Below are 5,594 nucleotides of genomic sequence, written 5' to 3'. Positions count from 1 at the left end.
CTGACAGGGTGGAAAGGGAGGAGGGGAGGGAGGATCTCGGGCTGCGGGTGAGGCTTTGAAAGTCAGCCTCACAGGCATTGCAGCAGAGCCCCGAACCAGCGAGAAAGAGCGGAGGCGCTGCTGCCAGCGCGGGCGCCGAGCTCTTGCTCCGGAGAGGACGGCGTCCCCGGGGAGCTTTGTGTATCTGCGTGCTGGGCGGGCGTCTGAGGCGGCGTCGCCTTCACGAGTTGCTTCTTCCCCCTCCCTGTTCAGGCGCCGCTCGCCCGAGCTCTCCGCGCTAGAACTCATCGCCGGAGTTCGCGCCCGCTTGTCAGGGGTGGCATTTGGAGGAGGCGGAGGAGGCGGCAGCGACGCGCGCGCGCGCTCGGAGCTCCCCCTCCGACGGACAGGAGGGCGAGAGGCGAGCCAAGTCAGACGGAGAGCAGGAGCAGCTTCCCGGGAGAAAGGCGGCTGGGAGCGGCGGTCGCCGCGCAAGGGGCCGGCGAGGTGAGTTGGCGAGGGCCACGGAGGCCGGCGCTTTTTCCGCCTCTGCCGCTGGAGACAGGGGAGGCTAGCAATGGGAAATGGCCGCGGTGGCGGCGGCGGCTGGGGGCTCTATGGAGAGACGGAGGGGAGCGGAGGCGCTGCGTTGGAAACCTGACAGAACCAGCGAGCGCCCGGAGAGAGGGAGGGAGGGAGGGATGGGGCTCCGGCGACGAGGGAACAATACCCGGGCTTGACTTCGGGTCTCCCAGGAGCGAGAGATTATTTCCGGTGGCAGCCCGTCTCCCTCCTCGCGAAGCATTTTAGACAAATAAAGTTTGACCGGCAATTAAAGGTGGGTGGGAAGGCAGGGCAAGCGGAGTGGGTAGTTTCCTAGTGCTGACCCTCCTTTTCTTGGTTTGCATTCTTTCTGAGAGACGGACCTTTCTCTCTCCCCCCCCTCCTCCCTCCCTGAATTATTCAGGGAGCCACGAAGTCTTGTGCGCAGGAGCTGCAGTTCCAGCAGCAGCAGCAGCTCCTCTGCGGGATGTGGAAGGGAAGAGGAAAACCTGGCGTGTGGCTCGAGCGTCCGCCTTCCTTCCCTCTCCCTCCCTCGCTCCAAAGTCTCTTTCCATCCCTTGCTAAGCTCCCACCTCTTCTTAATTGCCTGCACAACCGCACTAGACAAGGCCATGCCTCCTTTCCGTCTGCGCTCACCTCCTGTTATTTATTCACTTGGTTATTTATTCACTTCCTCTCCATCGCCACGCACGCAAGCACACGCACACCGGCTGGGTAGGTTCCCCCCTCCACCCCCTCTTCTGTGTCACATACAAACTCCCACTCCATCCCCATCCTCCAGAAAAGGTGCTTTCTCATTATTTAGTTCCATCATGCTACGCTCCTCCATCCCTTTCCCCCCCCGCATATTGTCCTTCCCTTTTCCTCTGTATGGCAAGCACCACCACATTCGGTCGTACTCTATATCCTTCTGATTACTTTTCTCACCCTAGGAAGTATAAATATTTTAAAGTGTTTTCTTCTTTGTTGTGATTTGAGAAATTGGAAAATGGACTTGGAAACAAGTTGGGCTGTCATTGCAAATAGTTTGCGTATTTGAGCAGAAATTTTGTTCTGTGACGGTAAGGTCTCTAGAAGTGGTATTAAGAGACTTTAATTGTTTTTTTATTAAATGTATCCCTGTTTGACATGATTGTGAATCCTTGATACATGGGCTTCTTCTTTTAAAACCCCGTCGTATTTTCAGGTGTACTCTAGTGTATGTTTTATTTGGCAAGATGAAGTTTCTGAAAATCTATTTTGTGTGTCTTAAGTCATAACTAACTGGTTCCGTGATAACTAATTGCTGGGATGCTTTATTCAATTGGCATCAAAACAGATTAGTAAGTCATGTCTGCATGCAGAATTGTACGGATAAATCATATAATTCATTAGGAAAAGAGTACCAATTCAACATGCTGAATTTCAGAAATGAAAGGTTACTTTTTGGAGGTCAATATTCTTCTTTAGCCTGTAAAATAAAGACTCTTCTAGTGGCCGATCTGAGTGGATCTTTATTTAAACTTATGTGTGACACATCACTAAGGTTCAAGGCAAAAAAGTTTCTGATGTAAGTGTTAGAGCACTGAATATAAAGATGTTTGAAGGGAGAATGCTGATGACTATTTTTAATGTCTGCAAATGCTTGTAAGTGGTTGACTGCTCACGTGGTACAAACAACTAAATTCAAATGTAAAGTATAAGTTTAATAAGTTTGCTTGGCTCCCCCCTTCAGTAAAAGTAAGATCATAGTTTGTTGTTGTTTGAGTAAATTCCTCATTGCAAATTGATAATAGATTGAAATGGAAGGTGTGATGGTTGCATGATATGCTACTGTTGCATGGAGATAAGTTGCAGGCTGCACTGTATCCTGTAATCTGTCTTCTCTGGTTGCATTTGATCTCCACATCTGACCACTAAAGAGGTTCAAGATTTCTCACAATTGTTTTGGACAGAAGTCTTGTGCCCTCCATTATCTTGGTCATTATTCTGTTCCTCCTTATTCACCGGAAGACAATTTAAAGAAAACATCAGCAAAACATTAAACAGTGAAATGGTAGCATTTTACACATTTACCCATTCAGCTTGTTAAATTTCATCTGCTAATTTACTTAACCAGAAGTTAAATTTGACTACAAGGTCCCTCCTTCACAAACCATATCCAAGTTGTTGAAATTTGAATGAATGCTGTTGTGCACACTATGATTATTATTAATAAAGTGAATAAATCTCATTAAATAATATAAAATCTCAAGAGGCTATAATTTTCAGGAGAATGAAGCATGATGGAGAAAGTGCAAAGTCTTATAGACTAAACTTTAAAAAAATGCAGCAAGAGCGCTTGGCATAGCCATAATGTATCCATTAGGATACTACAGTTTAATTGATGTATTAATTTTTACTGGGCATGTGCAAATTTTCTGTGTTCTGATGTCTTCTTTGTGTTTTGAGCTTTGAAAATCCCCTTGAAGGCCCATGGGATTTTGAGAGAGTTATAAATTAAAAGTTTATTAATCAATGGTGCCTGTTACATAGAGGTTAGAAAACATTTGCACTTTAGTGTGATGATTAGTCCTGGGTCTGGAAATACTACATGTGTTTTGAACCTGGGTATTTTGTATGTATTGCATTTATTCTGGGGGAAAAATGCTGGAGAAAAATTCTAACTCCTTTCTTGTATCTTGTTTTTCAAACTCAGTTTTAAGGTGAAGTATGAGAACTGTGACAGGTTACTGGTCTAAACTAGATGTGGCATTTTATTTTCATTTGTTTGAGCTGTTTGTTTGTTTGTTTGTTTGTTTGTTTGAATTAGACATTGCATCAGCTGGAGAAGATAATCATTATGGCGATCATAAAAGCATGGAAGGGGAATATAATTCTTTATTCCCCTGCTGGATTTTCAAGAAAAATCTCTCCTCTGAAGCTATTTACATTGGCATTAATGGAGGATTTCCTCCCAATGAGGGATCCCCCCTCCCCCAGCAAACACCAGCTTTTAAAAAAAGGAAGGGAAGGGTTAAATTCTGCCTCTACTGTGCTCCTTCCCCTCCCCTCATGTGATGTAATGTACATATTTTTAATGAATCTTAAATGCAAATATGCATTTTACTTCTGTGTTGGCTCTTTGATTGGTTATCTTATTTACTGATTTTTATACCACTTCTTAGCCACCGAAAATGGCATTCAGGTCTGCGATAAAGGAAGTGCTAGGATGTGTTTTGTAAAAAAAAATGTGCAAAAAATGTCTTTTTTTCAACAAATACAGATAGTTATGAAAATAAAAATGAGAGACTACTTGATGTTACATAAGCTCCTTTTGTATCCTGCCTGGTGGTCATGCCTTAGGCTTCCACTACTGTATGCTAGTGAAAATGTCAAGGCCTTATAGAGGTTTCCTATGATATTGGTTCTGTATACCTTTTTAGTTGTAGAGCAGCAGTTATAAATTGTTTTGATGAATGATGAATTTCTTTGGAAGCTTATTAGGCTCATGCCAATTATTGTTTTCTTGTGACATGCAGCCAATGGTACTTTTCGATGTTGTAGAAGGTGCTTTTAGTTCGCGTGGAATAATAATGAGGCACCAAAGGCAAAACCAATGCCCTGGGACATTTGTCAGAATCTTTTTCAACAAGCAAAAGGTCTGTGGCAGATGTTCAGGGTTTCCTCTGCAGTATACAATAAGGATTCCCAGAACCAAGAAAGCTTATAAACCGTGCTATTCGAAAATCATTTCCAATGTCTCCTGTCATGAGAACAGAGAATGGTAGAAGCCAAAAGAAGACACTTCTCAGTCTTGCTTCTTTTAGGGCATGGATAGGCAAACTAAGGCCCAGCCCAATCGCCTTCTAAATTTGGCCCGCGGATGGTCCGGGAATCAGCATGTTTTTACATGAGCAGAATGTGTCCTTTTATTTAAAATTCATCTCTGGGTTATTTGTGGGGCATAGGAATTCATTCATATTTCCCCCCCAAAATATAGTCCGGACCCCCACAAGTCTGAGGGACAGTGGACCGGCCCCCTGCTGACCCCTGTTTTAGGGCAAACAATTGGCTTCTTAATACTGCCTTCACATACACTCAGTGGGACTTCTTTCTGAGTAGACATGCATAGGATTGTACTGTTAGTTTTTAGGCAAGCCATTATCTCCCCATTTCCTGCTCTAGAGGATTGTTGTTAGGATTATTGAAAGAATTTGTGTAAAGCACTTTGTAAATGAATGCTTAGTATTATTATTATTTTCTATTTTTATATAGTAAATGGAGGCAGATTGAGCTATGAAAATAGGAATGTCCTTTTAGTACAACATATATCTAGTCAATAAACCATCTTTTAAGGACCATTTAAAACTATTTACACAATATTTACTTGTTACATAATTTTTGTTTTAGAGACCGAGACTGGTGGAGTTTTGTGCTTTTTTGCTTCAAAAAAGGATTATTCTCATTAATAGAGATTACGTTTATCTATGGCTGATAGTCATGATATCTAAATGGAACATCCACATTCTGAGACTATATTTCTGAATATCACCCAGGAAGGCTTTCATGCCAAATTTGTGTACCTGCCTGAGGCATCTGTCTGTTAGTAACAGATTAGATAGACCCTTTGTCTTATCAAGAATCTTCTTGTGTTCTTTCTTCCAACTTGTTTCTTCTCCTAGTCATTTTTAAAGTATATGTATTTAATTTGCACTTTTGTTCATGTTTTTAATAAAATCAACACATGTGCACACTTAATTGCATGCATGCTCAAAATACAACTTTCCTGGTCACATGTTAATATGTAAAATATTAACTAACAGTTGCAGATTACAACTAGCAAATGATTTTTTTTCTTTTGAAGAATTTAAAGCAAGCTGTTTACGACAGCAGCAGTGTGTATAAAAAGGCACGTCGATATTGTATTTTATTTTCCTATTTATTTTATTCGAGCTATACTCTGCACTTTCCTCCAAAGAAGACATTGCCTAATTGGAAGAGGTAGTTCAACCTAATATGCACTTAGCTTTTTAAAAAATCTGTGTATTTCCTCTTTATTTTGATTAAATACATGCTTGCCTTAAATCAAT

General features: G+C 42.2%; 1 protein-coding gene across 2 annotated transcripts in view; it reads left to right on the top strand.

Annotated features, from left to right (window-relative positions):
* Nucleotides 1-98: 98 nt before the first annotated feature.
* Nucleotides 99-5,594, top strand: part of NRIP1 (nuclear receptor interacting protein 1) — a 78,397-nt gene continuing 72,901 nt past the window's right edge. The window contains exon 1 of one of the 2 annotated variants that reach the window (XM_028726938.2): nucleotides 99-486. The gene's annotated coding sequence lies outside the window, so the exon portion shown is untranslated. Of the gene's footprint in view, nucleotides 487-711; nucleotides 818-5,594 lie in introns of those variants that run through there. The other variant, XM_028726939.2, reaches the window with a different exon arrangement.

The sequence above is a fragment of the Podarcis muralis genome, chromosome 4 (assembly GCF_964188315.1).
Source record: "Podarcis muralis chromosome 4, rPodMur119.hap1.1, whole genome shotgun sequence".
Taxonomy (NCBI): Eukaryota; Metazoa; Chordata; class Lepidosauria; order Squamata; family Lacertidae; genus Podarcis; species Podarcis muralis.
Note: the sequence above shows the minus strand (reverse complement) of the source record. Positions and strands in the feature narration are given on the sequence as shown.